Genomic DNA, 24627 nt, shown 5'->3' with positions numbered 1-24627 from the left:
TGTACAAGTACACATTACAAATGTATTAAGATATGACTTGTTATAATAAAGTTTTGGTAATTTTGGTAGGTGCCTTTGAAATTCCTGAGGATTTTCATTGTAACCTCATCTTTGCAGAACTCTTTATATGTGAAACTTATTTCCCAGACATAGTTTAGGAAGTTAACTAATTATGTAAACACTGTTTTATATATCTTATATACAATTCTCTAGCACTATTCCCAATCACCTATGAAAGCCAAAAAAAAAAAAAAAGAGTAGCTCACAGACAAAATCATCTACTGCTGCTGCTAGAGACCTCTTAAAGTCCATCTGGTCTAACCCTTTCATTTTATACTTTGGAAAACTAAGGCAAAGGGCAGTTATGTAACTTTATCAAAGTCACACAGCTTCTTTGGGACAAAAACCCAAATCTGATTGAGTGCAGTGCCCTGTTCATATGGCTTCTCAGAATAAGCAAATCTTGAAGGCAGTGTGCAAAAATGGGAGTAGCCACTGTGCTAGGGAACTGGAATTTGGGTGTCTATCTTCAAAATTATGTTACATTTTCAATAAAAAACCTTATAGAAAATGGATCAATAACAACATTGTAAAATCAGATAAAATGTAGTAATATTTGAGAAGATAGAAATAAAGTATGGTGTTTCTAATATTTAAGAGGGATTTATAGTAATCAAAATATATGGTATCTGAATATACACACATACATATAATATATATAGCATATATAATATGTAACATATTATATATGCTATAAAATACATATTATATAGCATATAATGCATATATTTTGTATAATGTATTGTATATGTTATATATAGTATATGTATATGTGTTTGTATAATTCAGGTGCCATATATTATATATTATATGTATATATGTATATATAATATATTGAATAATATATTATATATATGCTATATATGTATATATTTCTGTGCACTGTTGAAAGCACTTTATTTGCATTATCTCATAATTGCAAATGCAGGGAGGTTCTATGACTTGCCCCAGGTTGCTCCAGAGTGTCAGACTCAGGATTTGAACCTGGGCAGACATAGACATACTGATTCACTTGAAGTTTCAAGTCTCTACTATCAATTGCATTGCCATTGAGGGTTGGTGATCGACTGAGTCTCATCAGTTATTTCCCTACAAGGTCAAAGTGACACCTTAGAAACCCCATTTGTTCAAGTAACTTCAGTGGTAGAGAACTTGCCTTGGCATATACCAGACCCTGGGTTCAATCTCTAGCACTGCAAAAGGAAAAGGAAAAGGAGAAGAAGAAATCTACCACTTTGAACACTATGATGAAATTTCTTGGTGCAAAATTTCTTAGAGATAGTTCTTCTAAGCCCTCATCTGTCACTTGCTCACTATGTGATTTTTCAATCCCTATCTTCAAAATGGGTGTGATAATATCTATTCATAGTATTTTAGAGAAATAAATAAGGTAAATTGCATCCATTTTTAAAATTTTTTTTAGGTACCAGGGAATGACTCTGGGGCACTTGACCACTGAGCCACATGCCCAGCCCTATTTTGTATTTTATTTAGAGACAGAGTCTCACTGAGTTGACTGGCACCTCGCCATTCCTGAGGCTGGCTTTGAATTCACAATCCTCTTGTCTCAGCCTCACAAACCACTGGGATTGTAGGCTGCACCACCATGCCCAGCAAATTGCATCCATTTTTAGAAGAATATCTAACACATAGTAAATATTCAATAAATAACTGATACCTTCAACCATCACTGATATCCTTGTTGGTATTATTAATATCATCATTAACAACAGTATCGCTATTACTTCTTTCTCTGTGTTGACCTCTTTTTTAATGCAAAAGCTCCGGGAAGGGATGTTGCATTACCCTTGGGGCTAGTGACTCATTAGTTGTTTTCCTCCTGACAGGAGTAAGCAGAGAGGTATTAAAGGCAAGAAAGGAAGGGAGATCTCAAAGAGAGGTGGGAGACCCCAAAAGACTATTCAAGCTGAGTTTTCCCCTAGAGTAGGTGGGATAAGTTTTCAAAACAGCTCATTTGAAGTCCAGTGCTCTTTTATGAGATCCTGGGATCTTTCTTAGGATTCCAAGAAGCCTGAGAGGGAATGAGGAAATTCCCTCTTAGCAGACTGCAGACACCAACTGCCCAAGGACTCCCACACCCCATGGTCACCTGCTTATTAAGCCAAGTTTGTAGAAGTAGCAAACAGCCTTCCACAGTCTCTTATGTTTACTGTGCCTGGAAATAGGCCTTTTGCCATGGAAAAGTTCCTTATTGTACCCATAAGCCCAGGACTCGAATTGCACAACATAAAAGGTCTTATTAAGACTACTTGTGGGGGCTGGGATGTGGCTCAGCGGGAGAACACTTGTCCAGCCTGTGCAATGCCCACAGTCCCCCAAAGACTTGTTCTTTTTAATTTTTTCCTTTGGTACAGGGGATTGAACCCAGGGGCACTTACCCACTGAGCCACATCCCCAGCCCTTTTTTTGTATTTTATTTAGACAGGTCTCAACTGAATTGCTTAGGGCCTCAGTAAGTTGCTGAGGCTGGCATTGAACTTGTTATCCTCCTGCCTCAGCCTCCCAAGACCCTGGGATTATAGGTATGCGCCTCTGTGCCTGGCTCTGGGTGCCTTTTCTGAGCTGTCCTTCCACTCTTAACTAAGAGGTTAGACGTCTAAGGGTGGCCTGCAGTGACATCCTCGTACCTCCTTCCAGAACCCTCAGGTGGTCACTGAAGTTGAGGCCACCAGTTTCTCCCTCAGGTCCAGGGAGCTTTCTATCTCCTGTGTTTTATTGTTCATCTTTATGGAAAGGACATAGGCAAATGGTACAAAATAAAATGGTGCACAGGGTATTCAGTGAAAGGTGCATCCGTCTCACTCCCAGTGCCACGGCGCAGAGGTCCCCACCATTTCTGCACCCTGCTATTCTGGATGCTGGGGATCGAGCACAAACAGCACAGTCAGGTCCCTGCCATCTAGTAGGAGTCGATGGCCACAAACAAGACATGTGATCAGATGATCATAGAGCACGCTAGAAACGGTGAATGCTATAAACAGAAATGGGCAAAGGTGGGGGCAGCGTTAGAAGTCACCGAGGCCACACTGAACAAAGTCCGGAAGGAGAAGAGGGAAAGAGCTGCTGTGGGAGAGGAGTGTTCCAGACCCCAGGAGAACAAGAGCAGGCAAGTTACACATGGCGTGGGGACAGGGTTTGATTTTCATTTATAAAACGCAGAGCCTCACAGAACAGGCACTCTTCGGAGCACCTGACATCTGTTAACTCTCTGCTTGTCACAACAAGCCCAGGAACTCTTGTCATCCATTGTAAAGGGAAACTGAGGCATGGAAGTGTTAGGGGAGGTATCCAAAGTCACAAAGCTAGCAAGTAGGGAGACCTGGACTTTAACACAGGCTGCCTGGCTCTGGGCCTAACCACTGCTCTCCATGCTCCACAATAGGGCAGGGGGCTTGAAGAGGGGTGGGGCTGGACCTGAGAGTGAGGTGGGACCCCCAGACAGTCTTGAACACAGGAGTGACAGGTGCATTTGCTCAGAAAATCCTGACACGCCACATGCTTACCTGTTTATGTACCTGTACATGCATTTGTCCTTTAGGTTGGACAATAAACTTTAAAGCAATTTTCTTTCTTATAAATATTTTTTAGTTGTTGATGGACCTTTACTTTTTATTTATTTATAAGTGGTGCTAAGGATCAAAGCCAGTGCCTCACACATGTTAGGTAAGCACTCTACCACTGAGCCACAACCCCAGCCCTAAAGCAATTTTCATTTATGGAAAGAAGAAGGAGGTTTGCTTTAGCTAAAGATGATATCAAACAATATTTCGGTCATGAGTAATTGCTTCTATTTTTAAAGTCCTACAAATGTCTATTCTGGGGCTCTGGCAATACTTGTACCTGTGACCAGGTTTCCTTAGGACAACAGATCAACTTTTTTGTTTCAACAATTCATTGGTATTTTACATTCACAGTGTTGTGCAACCATGGCTACTCTCTGGTTCAGAACACTGTGGAAAGAAAGTCCCACACCTGTTACTCTCAGTTCTCCCCTAGCCCTGGTTAACCATTTCAATTAACAATGATATCAGCCATGGATCTATATTCTTCTCCATGGATTTCCCCTTTTTGAGCTTTTCACATAAGTGGAATTATGCAGTACCTGACCTTTTGTGATGGGCTTCTTCACTTGTTTTCAAGATCCATCCCTGTTGTAGCATTATTAGTCCTTCATTCCTTTTTATGGCTGAATAATACTCCTTCTATGAATCTACCACATTTTGTTGATCTATTCATCAGCCTGTGGACATGTGAGTTGTTTCCCCTTCTTGTCTGTTATGAATAATCCTGTAAGAAACCTTTGTGTACATGAATTTGTGTTAACACCTTTTATGATTCTCTTGAGTATGTTCCTAGTGAAATTGCTTGGTTTTACCACAACTTTTTTTTAAGAATTTTTAGTTGTCAATAGACCTTTATGTTTTATTTATTGATATGTGGTGCTGAGAATGGAACCCAGTGCCTCACACATGCCAGGCAAGCGCTCTACCACTGAGCCACAACCCCAGCTTTTAATCACAGTGTGTTGCTTAACACCCTACTACGTGGAGGAAGGAAAAATATAGGAGCAGGTGATAGCTTTAACAAAAGTCTTCTCATGTCATATTTATATGAGAAGGTGACAGATTAGTAGTGCCTCCTTCTTGGGGTTTCATGAGTTAGTACTGGTCACTGGAGTTTACTGGATATATTCTCCATAAAGATCCATACATCAGATGGGGAGTGACTTTAAGGAGTCACCCCTAAAAGTAATCTGAGGACCGAGACTTGAGCAACCAGCCTCTTCAAGGCTCCTAAGAGCATTGTAGACAGGATCAGTCTGGAGAAGCGTTGAAACGTTTCCAGAGAACTCAGACTAATATTGATGATATTTTTTTTGCATTCACTAGATGTCTAGCATCATGCTAAGGACTTTGCAGCTTTTTCAATAGATTCACATTCTCCATACTGTAGCCACGAGGGACATATGGCTCTTTCTTGAGCGCTGACAATATGGTTGGTCTGAGTGGGGAGATGCCATGTGAGTCAAGTTCACGTGGGATTTCAGAGACTCCGAGAGAGTCACTCACTAATATGTCCTACAAGTTGAAATGATAATTTGGACACGAGTAAAATGTAACACTAAAATTAATTTCACCTGTTTCTTTTGCCTCTTCTTAGTGGGCTACTCCAACAATTTAAATTACCCATGTGTTTCACATTGCGGCTCGAATTATATTTGTATTGGACAGCCCTTGTTCTAGATTATTCCTCACAGTAATTTGATCAGCTGGACGGTATTATCATCCCCACATTATGGGTGAGGAAATTGAGGCTTAGAGAGCTTAAGTAAATTGCCTGTGATCACACAGCTGTGGCTTGAACGCAAATCTGTTTGTCTCCAAGCCTCAAATCTTACCCATTACTGTGTGCTGTCTCCTCCAGTCCAGAAATATGACCCATGTAACACAGAAACAGTTATGATCATTAGCTATGGCAAAACGCTGTCTCCATTACAGAGTACAAGAAGAGTGGCCCGTGCCATTCCATAAGGTAGAATTCAAAGCTGGTTGGGGGGAATTGCTTATGGGCAGGTTTCTTAAATGCTCACTCTTTGTTTATATCAGTGTGGGGTCACCTGCCCAGGACAGAAGAGAGGTAAAGCTTCTGGAACCTTCCTTTCATTTCTCTGACCTTGGCTTTCCTTGGACGCTCAGGTGGCCGCAGCTCTGACCCTCCAAGGGAGAGGAAGGACAGCAGGGTGGATGAGTGCTCCAGCTTCATCCCTGCCTCTAGCAAAGCAGAAGGCTTTCATTTCGTCCTGTTTCATTCAAATGTCAATGGAACATTCCTCACAGCAGCCCTGTCTTCCTCTAGTTGCAGTGGGAAGGGAAACTGTGAAGCAGACAGCCCTTCTTGTTCCTTTAACGTTCTCAAACACACATCTTAACTCTGCTACGTCTTTCCTTTCCTAAGGGCCTCTGTGTTCCTCGCTCACAAAGTCTCGTGAGTGCATCGTTAATGCTAGCTGTTACTATTTTTTAAGTGCTACGACTTAATTTTATTTGCATTTTTACTTATATTGGTGTATAGCGTGTATCAGGAGTATAATTTGCTTATTTAAAGTTCCAAGGAGGAAACCCAGTTTAGGACACATTAGCTCTTTGACTATTTTTGCAAGTTGGGAAAACGGGGGACTAGGATAATGGCGAATTGTACTTGGCCACTGAACCTCATTCCCCAATGTTTAAATCCTTCTCATATTTTTTAGGGGCTAGAAATGTTGCTGGGAGCTGTTAAGCAAAGGAAAAGGAAAACAATCACACACACACACACACACATGCTTCTTTTCTTTTTTTCCCCCTAGACTGCAAATTTACAACACACAAACTGGCAACTCGATTACTATAAACACAACTCAAAAAACAAAATCTAGAAAGCCAAAAACTTTCTAGAGGTGTACATGGTATGTGTTTTTATTGTTTGTTTTCCCCTTTTAATTCAAGTTTTTAGTTAAATTTTCACTTTGCCTTACATAGCTACATGGAAAATAGATCCCAGCATTTGTTTTTTTGCTTAGTCATTCTTCCTTAAAATAACTTAGCGGTTTCAGATGCAGTTCAGATGAGATGACAATGAACTACAGAAAGATAGAATGGTGTTGGGAAAGGTATATGGAGCTGGGAACAAGATGACCTGAATTTTAATTCTGTTGCGAGAATGAATTAGCAACGAGGCCTTGGGGACATTAAGTCCCACCAACATTTTATTGAACACCTAGTATGTTCAAGGGATTGTCATAAGTGTTGCGGGAGCTATAAAGATGTTCAAGGAACTTATCACCTACTAGGGAAGACAGCACATTCACAAACTGGGGTACTACATGGTGCCCAGTGTGTGAGTAATGCCAAATTTATGTGAGCACAGAAGGAAATAAGCAGAAGTGCAGCCAGGGAGATTGGAGATGGATTTGTGAAATGGTGGTATTAGGAGTGTATCTGAGGTGGTCCTAGGAGTGTGGGTAGAATTTCTCAGTGGGGCTGGGAGGGGAGAATTTTGTTAGTTTGTCTTGTTTCATTTTGGCCATCCTGGGGATTGAACACGGGGGTGCTCTACTGCTGAGCTGCATCCCCAGCTCTTTTTCGTTTTTTTGAGGCAGGGTCTCACTAGATTACCCAGGCTGGCCTTGAACTTGCAGTCCTTCTGCCTCAGCCTCCCGAGTCGCTGAGATTCCAGGTGTGTATACCAGTGCAGCCGGTAGGAAGGGGCTTTTAGATAGAAGGTTCAAGGAAGGAGAGACCATGTGAGCAAAGGTGTGCAGAGCTGGTTCAGGAAACTTGTTAGACAGGAAGGCAGTGAGTATTAAGGGGCGATAAGGTTTAACTACGAGATTAGAATGGAATTGTGGCAGGGCTTGAATTTCACTCTGAAGAATTGGAACCTGGTGCAGAGCAGGGTGACAGCAAAAGTGAAGAGCAGACCAGTGAACTACCAGCCTTGCCAGAGTGACAGTTCTGAAAGCAAGGGTAGCCTGAGTGGAGGAGCAAAGAGAGAGCTGGGATGGAGACCAGTCAAAAAACTGTCAGGGCACGTCTAGGCAGCAGGACTGGACGGAGAAGGCAGAAGCAGGAGATCTTTGGGAAGCAACGTTGACAGGGCTTGGTGACAATTAATTTTGAGATATAAAAGATGACCATGACCCGGGCTCTGAACATTATTGAGTCAGATAATAGAGTTGCCAAGAAAGGAGGAAGTCATAGGAAAGATGCTGAGTTTGGTTTTGGGCATGTTTAGTCTATTCTGAACACGTTGGCTAAAGTAATCACAGAAAACGCGAGCCAGTTCCCAGCTCCTCCTGCTCAAACACCTCTGTGCCTTCTCATTTTACTCGAAGGAAAAGAATCTTTCATGGCCAGTAAGTCCTTACCCGCCCTGCTGCCCCCTTTCCTTCTGACCTCATCTCCTTCCACCTTCCATCTTCTTACCAGGCCATATGGGCCCAGCATGGATCTGCCTTAGGGCCTTCATGTTGTTTCTGCCTGAACTCCTTCCTCAGACAGTTCTCCTTCTTTTCCTCCTCATTTCCTTCATCTCTCATTCAAATGTCAACTTTTTAAAAAGGCCTTTCCTGGATTGAATTGTCCTGTCTGAAACAGCCACGTCCCCCACTCTCCTCTCCTCTGTAGCACCGATCACTGCCTGACATACTAGATGTTTACTGGTTTATTATCACAGCCTGGAAACTGAAGCTGTAAAAAGAAAATTAATAATGAAACAATCCAGTGTTTTCAAGGGTGCCGTGAGGTTTGTCGCTTCCACACACCCTTCTTGGGACTGGGATGATAAGTAATTTGAAGGCAGTCTGGCAGGTAAGGATGAAGAGTTCATAAAATGTTTATGTCCTGGAACATTTTGTTTTGGAAATTCTGAAAGTCAATTCTAAGAAGGTGATCTAAAGCATGGAAAAGAAAATGGGCAGGAAAATGTCGACTGAAATGTGAAATATTTATAATATCCAAAAAGTTGGAAAGATTCTCAACGTCTAACAATATAAGATAGTTAAATTAAGTAAATTACTGTTCATTTGCTTAATGATATATTATTCACTTGTTAAAAGGAGAGTTATGAGAAGTTGGTTAGCAACAAGGAAAATGCTCATGAGATAATTTAAAAGAACAGGATCCACAATTGTATACCCTGTGATTTTGATTTCAGTTTTCTTTAAATATGCATACTAAAAAAGATGAGGAAGAAATTAACCCAAACGCTGCTATCAAATGTGCTAGGCTAATGGGATTCCAGATGGCTTATTTTTCCTAAATCTTTTGGATTTTCTGTATTTACATTATATGGTTGTTGTAATGTGGTTATTTGATTTTTAAAAATAATTTGTTTTTTTAAAAAAACACTCAAAAGAAACTGTGGCTACAACTCAGCTCACCCTCTAGACTGCACTGTTGGGTCTCAGTGCTCTGTGTGAGCTTCCGGGTTGATGGACTCTGCCTTTAGCACCAAGGGTCACCCACATAGACCACTGGCCCTGCCACTTATTAGCCTTCCACATCTCAGTGCCCCTCAAATTGACTCCTTCCTGGGCTCTCCTTCCTTGCACGTCGGACTGTGTTCTTCTGATTATGAAGTTCACAATTATGAAACCATAAAGGCTAAAAGAACACAACTTGCCCCCATGCACCTTGATGACATTTATACATTAGGCTAAACCACCTTATTAACGGCTCTTATTTTAGCTACCCCTGGGTAGACATCTAGGGTACCCATTTTTCTGTCCTCCATATTGCTGATCACCAGCTGAAATATTATATCTTTACTTTTTATTATCATGACTGAGAAACTGAAGTTATTAAAAAAAAGAGTAATATTCCAATATCTACCCACTAAGCACCAGGTAAACTCTTTGTATATATGACCTCATTTTATCCTTACAAGCCAGAGAAAGAAGTGCTACATGTTAGAGATGAGGAAAGTGATGCTTAGAGACATTATGTCATTTGCTTCCTTACAAAGGAAGTTACCAAATTGGAATTTAAATCCTCATCTTGGGGCTGGGGGTGTGGCTCAGTGGTAGAGCACTTGCCTAGCATGTGTGAGGCCCTGGGTTCAATCCTCAGCACTACATAAAAATAAATAAATAAAATGCAGGTATCGTGTCCAACTACAACTTAAAAAAATATTTAAAAAATAAATAAATCCTCATCTTTCTGACCTCAAATTCCATTGCCTTAGCTGTTATGTTGAGGAACATGTATCAATTACTGAAAGGGCCAAAGTTAGTATATTATGTAGACATTGCCCAGGCAGACTAAACAATTGAGAAACTGAACAACTCAACCAAAAACTCATCATCAATGGATGCTAAGTGTCTTTATGTCTGAGTTAACCAGTCAGATGCTTTAAACTTTCCTGGTATATGTCCAAGGTATCTTCAATAACTATTCGAGACTCTAAAATTAACAATTTAAAGTATGTAACTGTTTTGGTCATCGACAATATTCTAAGCAGTTAATTATTAGATAAAACTTAATTTTATCTGCTTTGATTGATGCCCTCCTTTGAAGGATTTAGCAGATTTCCTTGGGACAAACAACAACTTATTTTGATGAAACAAAATCCTTAGTTATTAAATATTAAGTGGGAGCCTTTAAAAATGGTTAGTTGGACTTCAGAATTGAGACTATTAATAGGAGACATATACCATGCCAAAAGGAATGTGCACGTTATACCTAATACTATTTCAGAGGAAATTTCTAACAAAAAGAGATTTTCCATGCAATAAGCCATTTATTTCAAGCAACAGAAAGTTTAATAAAGACCCTAAACAAATCTGTTGTAGGATGAAAGAAGGAATTGAATTGAATTTCCCAGGAAATATCACTCACAATGTTCACCAGCCTAGCAGTGTTCTTGAATGGCTTCTTTGGCTAAAATCCTACATAGAAATGCCTTCAGCTCCTGACATAGATATGAGCAGCCATAACAGGACTGTCCCAGCCATTTGAAAACTTTCTGTGGGCCAGAATTTGCGGCACACTAAACTTAGTTATTTCATTTTAATGTCAGCATCCAATAAAACAGGCACAAGTGCTATACTTGTTTTATAGATAGTCAAAGAAACTGAGGCATAGATAGGTTAAGTAACTTGTTCAAGGGTCCATACTGAATAAAACACCAGATATGTTATATTGGCTGTGTCGCCTTCTCTGTCATGCTGAGTGAATAACATTTTTTTTAAAGAAATGTTAAGTTAGACTATAGCTTCTATGTGAAAATGAAAAATGAAGGGCTTTTTGAATTGCTGCAGTTCTTATATGCCAGTGATTAATTCCACTGGAGAATTGGTTCAGTGAGAGTTTAGATTTTAGAAGTCTAAAAAGTCTGAAAGCGTGTGTTTCCTTTGGATATTTTGTGCTTCCCTCTTGGCTCCTTCCTGGTCTGGCTGGCTGTAAGATGGTTTCCTCTTGGGTGTGTGACTGCTGGAGCTGTCCTTGGTCTGAGAGGTCAGAAGAGGAAAGTCTTGCCTGGGGTCCCTGACTTCTCACAAGGCTGTTGCGTTGCTCGGCTGATTCATAAAAATCCTCCAACACATTAAGAAAATTGTCCAGAGAGGCCATGAGAACTCTAAAGGACTCATCCTAGTACATTGTCACCTTTCTCTCCTTTGAGCAGAGTTTTTCCACCTTAGATCAGGACCCAGGGAACCTGCTTGTGTTGAATTCCCATTTTCTGCACAATACAATTCTAAACTCTGCAAAAGATCAAGATATCTTCGCTCTCAAAGATTTTACTGCAGTGGTAAGACACTCCCACATACAAAATTAAACAGCCCAACACCAGAAAGAGATGAATCAGAAGCCAGCAGAATGCCTGGATACTAAGTGTTTGAAATCCAAGGCAGGGTGATGGGGAGGAAGTCAGCAGATGCTGAAGCAGTGGAGAGAAGTTTATCATAGGACTTGAAGAAGAGGAAGCTACCCACAGCACTGAGTATACAGGATCACCCAACCTGTATGTGTGGAGAAGGATACCTAGCAAGTAAGAAGGAGGGATGCCTTAGTCCATTTTCTTTTGCTATAATAATAATACCACAGACTGATTAATTTATAAAGGAAAAAAAGTTTATTCAGCTCATGATAAGCCCAAGAGCATTATACTAACATTTGCTCACCTTCTGGTAGGGGCTTAGATGCTGCATAACACTGCAGAAGGGCAAGAGGGTAGGAGCAGGAAGAGAGCAGAAGAGTTCAAACCTGCTCTTTTCAACAACTCTTGAAATAATGAGCGAAATCCCAGGAGAACTCACTCACTTCTGAGAGGAGGGCAGTAACCCTCTAAACCCTCCTACAATTCCCACCCCTGACACAGACACATTGGGAATTGGGGTTCAGCTCTAGAGGGAATGCATTCAAACCAAAGTGGGGAGAAGATGCAATTAGTGGGTGGTGAGGGAGGGGAAGGAAGGACTAGAATTCATAGGGACTTTCAGTTCTTACTGCACTTCTTAAATTTCTATATCGTTTAGGTCTGTCTCCAGTGAGAATGTATTCATGCATTCTTTCTTATTACTAGGAAATAGGAACTTACTCTGAAGGGATAGGACTTGGGATTACAGAACCAAAGGAAGAAGGTTGTTTCGGGTGAGAAGAACAGCTGGAAAAAATGCCTGCAGGTGACAATGTACAGGGTGTGTTTAGAGATCAGTGAGAAGCATGGGACCTGCAGAAAAGGGATGTAATAGGACAGTGGGTTAGGGTCAGGTGGAGGACAGCTGTGAACACAGAACCCGGGGAGGTGAGTCTTTCACCTTTGACCAGAAGCAAAGATGAGCCTTTGTGTGATTGATTAATCTGGCCACACAAAGGTTAATTTATAAGCAGGCACACTTGGAAGACCCAGCAAAGTGAGATCCATGAATTCAAATCTACCTTTCTTGGACTCCATGGAAGTCCATGAGAATGTCTCCTACAGTAACTTCAGCAAGAAAGGCCTGAGAGACATAAGCCTGTTGGTAGAGTCTTCAAGAAACTGAAAAATAAAAATGCTGTCAGATGCAATGGGGGATCAGCCACTTACACTTGATCCATAGTATTAATCCCACTATAAATCTTTATGTAATAGATGACATCTGTGTTGAATGATTCAAATGTATGGGGGAACATGTTATCCCTAGCATATGAGAAAGGATGGATTCAGATCTGCAAGTCAAATAAAAATTTTTTGATTTAAAAAATGAAAATCAAAGTATTCTATCACAGGTCTTTTAGTGAATTAGTCCTTTCTTTGGGTAAATTGATGAAATCAGTATTTTATTTAAACTTATGTTTATAATGACAGTACTATTCAAGTGTACACATTATATTTTGGACAGACACGCAGACACTCCTTCATACAGCAGAAATCTATGGCTACCTGGGGGTGGGGAAGTAGCTGACCTACCGCTCATCTAGGAGGACACCAACCCTAATATGAGGAAAAATCCCACAGCTGGTTGAACCTTGAGTTCATGCATTGTGACTCTTTTCCCAGTGATTGGAGGAGATGAATTTCTTTATTGACCAAGTGGAGGAGGGACACATCAGAGTCCCAGAATGATGATGTGAGATAGATTTATAAAAGCAGTCTGCATCTCCTGAAATGATCTGGTAACCCCAAGTGCTATTTGAGGAAGAAATGGACAATTGAAGTTGGTTGTCAGTTTTCACTTTCCTCCTTCTTCAGGCTTCTAAGATGTAATTCCCAGTGTATCCTTCACCCCATGTTCCCCACTCTGCCATCCCATGCTGTCCCTCCTTTTTCAGAGAGGCAGATGGAACTCTTAAGAGACAAAGCTGAGTTTCCTTGTCTGGTGATGGGAAAACAAATCATGGGACAAAATTACATGGAAAGAGAGTTTCCTAGTTTCATTTTCCTGCTGTCTCTTTTCTTAATCATTTAAAATTTATTTTGTGGCATCTCTTTCTATCACCAGGGTGAGGACAGTAGGAGGTAGACCTCTGCATGTCGGGAGAAGGCAGGAACACGAGATGACTCTGTACCTTGTGTGCTCAGACAAACATGTACATTGTACCATGACATTTTTCAGAATAAACAATGACCCTTAAATTTTTTTTCTAATCATTTTCTTTTTCTTTCTTTTCTTTGGTACCAGAGATTGAACCAAGGGGTGCTTAACCACTTAGCCACATCCTCAGCCCTTTTTTTTTTTTAATATTTTATTTTGGAGACAGGCTTCAGTAAGTGCTGAGGCTGGTTTTGAACTGATGATCCTCCTTCCTCAGCCTCTTGAGCCACTGGGATTATCGGCGTGCCCCACATGCTCAGCACGCTCGGCTCAAATCATTTTCATGTAGTTCTCGACACTGATTTTGAGAAGAATTGATAATTCAATACAGCAAATATTTACCTCTGTCTTCCAAGTTAAATTTAAAATTGCTCTTATAGTCCTGATAACATTGTGTCAATCAAAAGGGTTGCAGAAAACGAGAATCTAAGAATCTGTAGACTCCAAGCTTCTAGAATAATTCAGACTGGGCAGTTCTGTTCTCTGTCTTTCTCCTCTCTCTTTACTCTGTTTCTCCTCCCTTCTCTTCTCTCCCTCCCTGATAAATGGATACTCTGTATAAATTATGAAAGGGTATATTAAAATCTATCACTACAGTAGTCATTTCATGTATGTATACATATGAGAGAGAGAGAGAGAGAGAGAGAGAAACAGAAGCTAAAAGAAACTTCTCCCTGAGCTGGATGTTCTCCTACATCTGGAACATCCGTAAATGACAACAGCTTCAGCAGAGACTGGGAAAGAATATTTATGAATGCAGAAATTAATGAGAAGGTCATTCAAAGCAGAATACAGGAACTGGTTTTGCAATCACACAAAAATGTTTAAAAGAGAGAAAGGAGTAGAGATTGGTGAAAAATAAAGGCTCTAAGACGATGAAAACAAATTGTTAGGAATAGCTAGACAGGAAATACTGTGGACCAAAAAGAGAAAAACAGTCTCCATTTACCTGTTTGTATATCCACATCTTTGAGATGGAACATGCAAATGTATGCAAAAACACAAGCATTACTCTGATGATGCTGTTATAGATCCCCAGAAGCAAAGGAACAAGCACCCCATTCATTCCCAGATGACTTGTCAGTTTATCCTGGGTTTGTGAACTAAAATGAGTTGGGGAGCTGACTGTCTTCAATGGATTTCTGTTTGCCCTCTAAGTTCAGGGCTAAAACTTAATTTTTAATATAATTGATATTTTTATTATGGCTTATTTTATTAAAAGTATATATCAAGATATTGAATATTTATAATTTGTAACATATCCCATATACTTATAATTTGCTTATGTGAAATAAATAATTTATTAAAATACACACTTAATGTTATTCTTAATAGATGCACATATTTTCATAAATTAAAGTACTTGTTTCTGGAAGTTCTCGCCTTTCCTTACCTATTCTATTGTTGTTTCAGACACGGTCTCTCTAGGTTGCCTAGGCTGGCCTTGAACTCCTGGGCTCAAGTGATCCTCCTGCCTCAACCTCCCTAGTAACTGGGACCACAGGCGAGTGTCACTGTACCCAGCTCTATTTACCTATTTTTAAATGTTTTAAATGCTTCAACATTTTGTGGGTTGTCTTGAAGATTTATATCAGTGTTTTCCTTGTTCTGACCAACAGCTCAATCTAGGAGCCCTATCTTCTGTCCCCCAAAATCTTTGTTAACTTAAAACGTTTATATTTGTGTGGGGGGGTGCTTATAAAGACTTCTTGTCCTGTAACCCTCATTGACAAAGTTTTTGTCGATTGTCTTCGACTGTCCTTCATACTAGCTTTTGCCAGCAATAAGCAGAAATAAAGCTGAGACTGTGTCAAAAAAATTCACTGCCCACATTCATCCTTCTTCAGCAGGGTTTACTCTATAGTGCGCCGCATTCAGCAACTGTGCCAGCCGGCGGAAACAGCCAGTTGTTGTCTGAAAGGAAGAATAATTGGAAACATGGTGCCTGTTTCTTTCCCTGCAAGCAACAATCCATCCATTTAACATTCTTCTGTGCTCTTGAATTCCGTGGTAGACAGCCTGTGTTCCCTGTTCTGTGGAGGCCAGTCTGAGAAATGCTGACCTTCCAGTCTGCTGCTGGCCCTTTCAATATGGAGCAGTGACAGCCATCCCATGGCCCAGCCCCTCTTCACAGAGCTGGTTACACACCAGCAACATTATGTAGGTAAATGGCCATCGGCTGGAAAGGACTAGGCTGGGTGAGGTTAAAATTAGGAAGGAGAAAATTTGGGACTATTTCAATCCCTACCCTACAGATAAAGAAACAAAGTCCAGAAAGGCCAAGTAACTCGCCCAAGGTCACTTTGCTGGCATGCTACAGAGCACACATGATCGAATTTGTCAACATTCCATATCCATATAAAAAGATTGCATATGCTCTCTTTGTAAGGGATAAATATCTAGTTTATATTCTGTTTACTATTCACATACATATACTCATATTATATATATCATAAGCTTTAAATTAATGTGATTATAATCATCTGTATTCTTGCTGGTTTTTAATGTCATACTCTATCAAGTTCTGTAAGGGATATATTAAAATCTATCCCCGTGGTTGTCATTTCATTTCATAAAGTGCTACTTGTTTTTTGATATTTTTTTTTTATTTTGTGCTTTGTTTTTTAGTGCATAATAGCTGACGACTGTTAAATCTTTTGTTCATATTTTTATTTATGCCAAATGAATTGGGCTCCCTTCATATAAAAAAAAAGACACTCAAAGAATAGTGGCTTCGGGGGCTGGGGCTGGGGCTCAGTGGCAGAGCGCTTGCCTAGCATGTGTGAGGCACTGGGTTTGATTCTCAGCACGGCATATAAATAAATAAAATAAAGGTCCATTGACAACTAAAAAAATATTTTTTAAAAAAGAATAGTGGCTTCAATACATAGAGATGTATTTTTCTCATACATAAAAGATGTTTGGAGGCAAGGAGACCAAAACTGGTATAATGGCTTCATGGTCATCTAAACTGCAATGGTCTTTCTATTCTGCCACCTCTAATATGTGGCGTTCACTCTCCAAGTCCTAGTTGCAAGATGGCTTCTGCAGCTCTCACTATCACATACATACTCTGGGCAGGAAGGAGGAAAAAGAGGAAGGTCAAGAGGAAGAGTTCCCCACAGAATTGAACTTCATCAGGCTTCACCCACTAACCTCTGCTTACAACTTAGTATAAAAGGGGGTGGGAAAATCATTATTTTAAAAGTCTGGACATGTTGCTGTCCTTAATTAAACTGAGATTTTGTTAGCCAGGGTGAAGAGAAATAATAGATGGTACAGGCATCTACCAATCTCTGCTATGTACCTTTAAACATTCAGTCCTCTTGTTTCTATTTAATGCTTTTGGTGTTCAATTTGATATTAATATTGCTGTTTGTTCTTTTGGATTTGCCTGATGTATATCTACCCAATCATTTATTTTAAAACTTTCTCTGAATTGAGTTCCTTATCCATGGCTTAATTTTTGTGGTTGAGCCCAATCTGAAAGTTTATCGTTTGCAAGGGAAATTCAACTCATTTCAACATATATTATTTTTTATTCTTATTGTTTTGTTTTTACTATTTATTATATACTTCCTTGTTATTTCCTTTTTTCTTCTTTCATTAGGTTTTACTGACTTGATCATTTGTTAAGCTATCTATCCCCCACCCATCAGGTAAAAAGTTTCCTTCTAAGTAAGTGCTTTCATCTCTTAAATAAATAAATGCCTTTCCCTGACATAACCATATCCTTGTGTCTCAGAGATTCACCGTGAAAATGCTGAGGAAGAAATGCAATTTTATTTCTTCAATAGTGACATAATTGGCAAGGTCACTGGTGCCATCTAATAATTAAGGAAGCTCATTTTCCTCATTTCCTTCAATATCATATGCAGATAGCAACAAATATCTTGCCAAGTCTCTTAAGTAGAGCTGGAAATGAGCCCTGTGTTGACTAAGGTGCAACAAACAGCACTTCCCATATACCTTTCAGGGTCCACCAAGTTAAGAAAAAAGGAAACCTATTATCCCCAAATTCCAAAAGTCTACATGGGGATGAATTATAGGAAGTATGTATCCTTACACTTTTTATTATTTAGTGAATGCAAAATGAGTTATCATGGATGATAAGGCAAATATCAAGAAGACTGCAGTACATTTTATAGCTTGCTATCCACATTGCATTTATTTATTTATTTTTGGTACCAGGGATTGAACCCAGGGGTACTCAACCACTCAGCCACATCCCAGCCCTTTTTATTTTGACACAGGGACTCACTATGTTGCTTAGAGCCTTGCTAAGTTGTTGAGGCTGGCTTTGAACTTGTGATCCTCCTGCCTCAGCCTTCCAAGTCACAGGATTTCAGGTATATATCACCACACCTGACCGCATTTGTTTTTAAAGAGGTTATGAGCTGGACACAATGGTGCACACACCTGTAATATTAGCTACTCAGGAGGTTGAGGCAGGAGGATTGCAAGTTTGAGGCCAGGCCTGGCAACTAAGTGAGAAACCTGGGTCAAAATAAAATAAAAAAGGGCTGGGGATGTAGCAAAGTTTGTTATAACTCTATATGGAACTTGCATATGAAATGTGGCTTTAGATTACTTGGTAAAATTATTGATTTTTTTTTTTAATGCTTCTACATTTAGGTGAATAGATTGTTTCGCAAAGAAACCTTTTTTCTCTTGTCTGGCTCCAAATTATACCTTCCACTTCATGCCACAGCGGTATACTTGTTCCCAAGAGCAATCAAGGATCCTAAAATTAAGCAAATAGTACAAGTGCTACCACTTAGATAGGAACGCTGCTCTTTTTACCATGGGGAACAATATACAAGAAGAAACCTAAGTTTTAATAAAGCCATATAACTTCTACCCAACTTCACAAGTCTAATTTACTTCTTTCTTTAAAAATTATTTTAGATCTCTTCTGGGTATGATTTGACTATAAACTGTTATACATCTTGAAAAATCTTAGAAGAATAATTCTATGCTGCAGACTATTTGTACTCTGCAGAACATTTGTAATATATATGAAATGAGTTAAATAAATAGTAACATATTACAAACAAGAAATTGAAATAAATTAAATAAATCAGTAACATATTATATACAAGAAATTCTCTACCTGGAACATTTGGGTTATAATACCTGTCCCCAGCACATTCCCTTCCTTCAGCATTAAAATCACAGAGATGCCCCTGAGCGTACCTGCCACTCCCCATCTACTGTTGTGGCCAAGGGTCAAAAACGCAGTTGGGCTGTTGGCAATGCCTCCCTTCCCATTATCACTGTCTTCCTGCAACTCTCATTCCTAGGGGCATGGCATCCTAGGAAGAGAATCATTAATAAGTTTAAGTCCCCACTTCCTCCTCTTCTTAGATACTTCCATTCTGCTACTGACTATGACAGGGCTTGGCCTCACATCAGCCCCAAAGGGGGAGAGCCTGAGAGGGACAGAGAAAAGTGCCTAACAAAAATAAAATTATTCAAAAAATATAACTAGAAATAAGCGTGTCATCAGGTTTGAACATTGAAACGTATTAGTGTATAGTGGGAGTATAATTTTACTGGCTACTCATATATCTATTAAAAATGAGACTTGGCCAGGTGTGGTAGAGCCTACCTGTAATTCCAGCAACTTGGGAGGCTGAGGCAGGAACTTTGTGAGTTCAAAGCCAGCCTCAGCAACTTAGGAAGGCCCTGTCTTTAAATAAAATATAAAAAGGGGTGGAAAGGTGGCTCAGAGGTTTAGCACCCATAGATTCAATCCTTGGTACCAAAAAAGAAAGAGGCTTGAGGAGGAGTTGGGGGTATAGCTCAGTAATAAAGCTTGCACAAGACCCTGGGTTCCATCCCCAACACCAAAAAATAAAAATAAAAATAAATAAAAGCCTTAGTAAGAGAAGGCAACACTTAGCAAAGCCAAGTCATTGGTTTTCCAGATATTTCTAGTTTCGTGTTATTCAGGTTTAGAGAACTCCATGGGGAATCAGACATTTATATAAACTAACCTAGAATATGCCATTTAATTTAACTCTTAGTGTCTCTTTTACTTTCTCTCTAGTTAGAGAGGGAGTCCAGAGACTACATTTTATATTTTCTAGAAGCATTCTGAGAAATAATTTTGTTGGAAAGATTTTTCCAATGTATGATATAGAATTCTGTTACAACAGGAGATTGTCTTCTTTGCTAACAACACATAGGGAATAAAGACTATGAACAAATTAATTGTTCTTAGAGTCTGTTTTATAATGTCAACTCTTTGTGAAATTTCCCACATAAGGTACCATGTTTTTCATTTTCTTCTCAGCTGGCCTTGGCTTACAGCCATGATCTGCCACACTCATGTATCAGTGATGTGCTGGAATACAAAATATACAGGATCCTTGCCTGGGGTGCAATTTCAGTGTTCTGCTAGCAGCATAAGAAAGACTCTGACACCCTAGTGGGGTATGAATGCCTTGAACTCCGTGATCCTTTGTGATTGATGTGAGCATGACATGCGTTAGGACTTTTTTGGTTGGCTTACTCGGATTTCAATCAAATGTTAAGGTAACTATGGGGTAAAATGCACTAGGGAATGTATTACATGGTATCAGAAAAGACGCAGAGTGGCTTTTCTACTCAAATAAAATTAAATCCTGAGAAATAAAACCCTCAAAGGAACTGAATGTAGAGGAGAAAGGGAAAGACAATACCTTATCATTAAAAATCAATCAGATATTTACTAAGTGCGTCTTCTGAGGATTCCTTACATTTCAGTAGCTAGCAGATCTGGGTTTACAAAATAGTCTCACATGCATTATCTTATTTGATCCTCCCAACAACCAGTGAGAGAAGAGAGGCAATCTAAAGATGAGAAAATTGCATCTCAGACTTAAGTGCTTCCTGAAGACCTTACACCCAGCTTCAGAGAGTGGAGGGGCACTGAAATTCCCCCGGTCTCCACACACTCTGTCCTGGGCTCACTCTTCCTCCACCCCTGGGTATTGTGCTGTGTTTGGTTCTCCAAAGGAGTCTAAAGAAGTGAAGACATGATCTCAGCCCTTAGGAAGTTTATGATCTTAGATGGGGAAAATGCAAATTTTCATAATGAAACAAGCAGAGAATCCTTAAGTGTTAAACTGTAGTATGCAGGCTATAAATACAACAATTGGATTACTTTAATTGAAAAATAAGGTGCTATAAATTCTACTCAATGCCCGGAAAAAAAAAATATGTGAATAGGTATTTCTGAAGGTTTTAAGATAGGCCATCAACATTTTCCTGGAGAAGTTCCATGATTAATTCTTATTTATTTATTTATTTATTTATTATTTTTGGTAGTAGGGATTGAACCCAGGGGTGCTTAACCACTGAGCCACATCCCCAGACCTTTTCATTTATTTATTTATTTTATTTTGAGACAGGGTCTCACTGAGTTACTTAGGGCCTTGCTAAATTTCTGAGGCTGGGCTTTGAACTTGTGATCCTCTTCCTTAGACTCCCAAGTCACTGGGATCACAGGCATGTGCAACTGTGCCCAACCCATGGTTAATTCTTGACCAGGAGGAAAGCCAACAATCACAAGCTTGCACAGTTTTACAAGGACATTTGGTTGACTGGAGGACCAAATTGTTGAGTCCCTGACCTCATACTGGCCTCTGTTGTGCCTCAGACTGAGGACTGGAAGTCTGTAGGAGCTGGTCCTGGCCTTGATATATTTGTTAGGTCCTCTAAAACATCAGTGGAGGCCATCGAGAAAGGCCAGTTGGCCTCCTGTTATTTACCTAATTTGCAAAGGGAGTAAAGAGGCTTTTTTTGTTTTTTTTTTTTTTTGAGAAAACTGCCCAGAGACAGGAAAATGGAATACATTTGCTCTGTACTCAAAGGGACCACGGACTTCAAGGCTCTGTGGAGATCCTGTGATCATTTGAATGTTCTACTATCCTAATGTTCAAACCTAACACTTTTCAAATCCCAACTTGTTTTAGAAGCAAAATTCTATTCCAACTACCTGTTTTTTGTCTTTTCGGCAGAGCAAGCCTGTGCTGAGAGACAGCCCCTGTCTGTCACTGTCTTTGTCTTCCCTAAGGAGTTGATGTATTGCTTGAGAGGCCCCATGGGGACTTCCAGAGCCACAGTGAGTGACTGGCCCCAAACTTTTACCAAACATTGCCCGTGCCAGCTTCTCAAGCATTGTAGCAATCCTGGGTAGTCTTCCTCAAAATGCCCTTTGCTTCAGCAACTTAACAACAGTAATTTGTAATATAAGCTGGGTGCCCCTGAGACACTGCATCCTCTTCATCTTCTCAACACCTAGCAATGGCCAGCACAGAGATTTTAAGCTCATCTCTAGAACAGGCTGGCATGGATGGTTCTACTGGACGATCACCACCAGGGAAGACAGACAAAGACAGCCTGCTGACGGTGCCTGGGAGTCACTGAGTGCCACCCAAAGGGAGGAGAGGATGGTGGGGGAAATCAGATTGCAGCTCAGAATGCAATTGTTACTGCAAGAGCAGAACAAGAGCAGACCTTGCAGGTACCGACAACGCTACTCACAACCCTACTCACACGGAGCACTTGAGTGTCAACGTGAACACAGTGCCATCAACTTGTAAGCCCAAGCATATAACCACTGTCATGCATGACCTTGCAGGCGCCTCCTTTGGAGCCGTTTTTCCAGGAGTAGAAATAAGTTAATGCTGAGTCAGTCACTAGCTTTCACTTCACCCCACAGGTGTGAACAGGGCCTCTGGGACCCACTCTGTCACCTACTGGGTGTGTGATCTTGGGAAAGTTATCTAAAAATTCTCTGTGTCTTCGATTCCCTGTATGTGAAATGGTGATAATTATATCAGCTCCCCCATAAAGATGTTATGAGGATTAAATGAGGTTAGAAATATGCGGGGCTTAGAACATGCTAGAACGTATTCTGTACTGGGCTCATCTAATTTGAAATCTTTGCTCCAGACACTGAAAACAAAGAATAGGCAGTTTGTGCCTCCGTGAGTCTACAGTCTATACTGTAAATCGCTGTTTTAATGACTTGTGTAGCCTAGCCCAAGAGTCAGAAAATGCTCAATCAGGGTTTCTGAATGTGATTGGCCTGGGGAAACAAGCAAGTTATACCACCAATTTTAATTAAATGACGGTCTATACGAGTGTGTGGTGTATATATACGAGTTCTGGTCCCATAGAAGCATTACCTCTTTTATTTATTAGTTCTGTAGCATGAGTGCTGAGACTGAGTGTGGTCTGGAGGTTGAGGGTGAGGAGGTGGAGGTGCACTTGGGGAAGTCTTCCAAGAGGCTGTATCATTGAGCTTGGTTTTGATCAGTGAGTAGGCGTTAGCCAGTAAGAGAAGAGGGCTAGGAGTGTTCCAGGCAGAAGGAACATTGTGTGCACAGTTAGAGAGGCGTGAAATAGCACAATACATTCAGGGAACTCCAAGTAGGCAAAGTACAAGAGCAGCCCCATCATCAGTGTAACACACAGCCTGTGTTTGTGAAATGAGTAGTTGAGATTAGAGGCTGTTAAATCAAACAAAACAAAGGAGACTTTGCTTGTATCATTCTGGCCTTTAGCATTAACTAAACAACCAGACAAGGACAAGCTGCTCTGGAGTTTTAGTGATGAGGTATTGTATAAGCCTGGTATAAGCGCTCTATAGTCAGTCCCGTTGTGTATCCTAGAAGAAGTCAGTCCACTCAATTTGTCTTTTAATTTTTTTTTCAAAGTAGTAGAGGTGAATTAACAATAAAGTTGATGGAATCATGGTATAGGTGAAGATATTTTGGAATAGTCCTATATTGCTCTAGATCAGAGGTCAGCAAGCTGTGGCTTGAGAACCAAATCCGGTCCATGGCCTGCTTTAGTAATTAAGTTTTACTGGAGCGCAGCCATGCTCATTTGTTTGCATGTTGTCTGTGGCTGCTTCAGCGCTGCCACAGCACAGCAGACTGTACAGCCTGCAAAACCTGAAATATTTCCTACTTGGCCCTTTGCATTAAATGTTTGCCAATCCTTACTCTAGATTCAGTTTTCCTAATCTGATAAATCAAAACCAATATTTAAAACAAGGGCTTGGGTTGGTTGAGAATCAGTGTGATAAACAATAGGTTTATTGGATTTTTTTAAAAAATTCACTAGTAAGGAGCAAGAAGATTGCAAATATGTTAGCCATAAAGTATGAAATATATGCAAAATAAATGAATAAATGTAGATGCTAGGATTACCTTTCAGATTTGACTCTGAGACTCCTGGCTGTCAGATACAAACTAAAAGACAGGAATTGTTCCTCTAGTAGTTACCTATTTCCTCATAACAAATTATCTGAAAATTTAGAGCCTTAAAGCAACCGTCCTTTAGTATGTCTTATGAATTGGTGAGTTAGCTGGGTGGTCCAGCTGATCTTGGTAGACTTGTTCATACAGTGGTCAGCTGGCTTGTTGGCTTGGGGCTGGCTGGTCTAGGGTGACCTCAGCGGGGGACAGTTCATCCCTCCTGCACACACTCTTGTCCTCCAGCAGGCTGGCCTGGGCTTGCTCAGTTAGGAGTGGGAGGTTTCGAGAGAGAAAGTGGAAGCACAGACTTGAGGCTAGCTTGGAAGCAGCACACTGTTACTTCTGTTGCGTGGCCAAAGCAAGTCAAAAGGCCAGCCCAGATGCAAGGGGGAGGGGAATAGACTCCCATTCGTGATGAGAGAAACTGCAAAGTCACATTGCACGGGGAAGGGAAACAGGAGGGATGGAATTGAGGCCACGTTTAAAATCACAAACAATCAATCATAAGCTAAAACAGCATGTATCCTGACCACGCATTTTTAAAAAGTCATCTCTGTGGTCTCAAGTGGAAAGAAATATTCATCATACATGTCTCTTCAGCCCCACCCACAGATATGAATCATCAGTGTCTTCGACTAAGAGGACCATTATCCTGTAGCTAATGACAGATACAGAGGAGGAGTGGAAAGAAGCCTGAACCAGACCTGTACTCAAATACCACTTGACAGATTTCAC

At 40.3% G+C, this 24627-nt stretch overlaps 1 long non-coding RNA gene across 4 annotated transcripts in view; it reads left to right on the top strand.

Annotated features, from left to right (window-relative positions):
- Positions 1-24627, top strand: part of LOC113185597 (uncharacterized) — a 102788-nt gene that overhangs the window by 35683 nt on the left and 42478 nt on the right. Inside the window, exon 3 of one of the 4 annotated variants that reach the window (XR_013343387.1) lies at positions 15050-15152. The exons of the other annotated variants lie outside the window; for them this stretch is intronic. This is a non-coding gene — a long non-coding RNA (uncharacterized LOC113185597). Of the gene's footprint in view, positions 1-15049; positions 15153-24627 lie in introns of those variants that run through there. 4 annotated transcript variants of the gene reach the window in all.

The sequence above is a fragment of the Urocitellus parryii genome, chromosome 3 (genome assembly GCF_045843805.1).
Source record: "Urocitellus parryii isolate mUroPar1 chromosome 3, mUroPar1.hap1, whole genome shotgun sequence".
NCBI lineage: Eukaryota > Metazoa > Chordata > Mammalia > Rodentia > Sciuridae > Urocitellus > Urocitellus parryii.
Note: the sequence above shows the minus strand (reverse complement) of the source record. Positions and strands in the feature narration are given on the sequence as shown.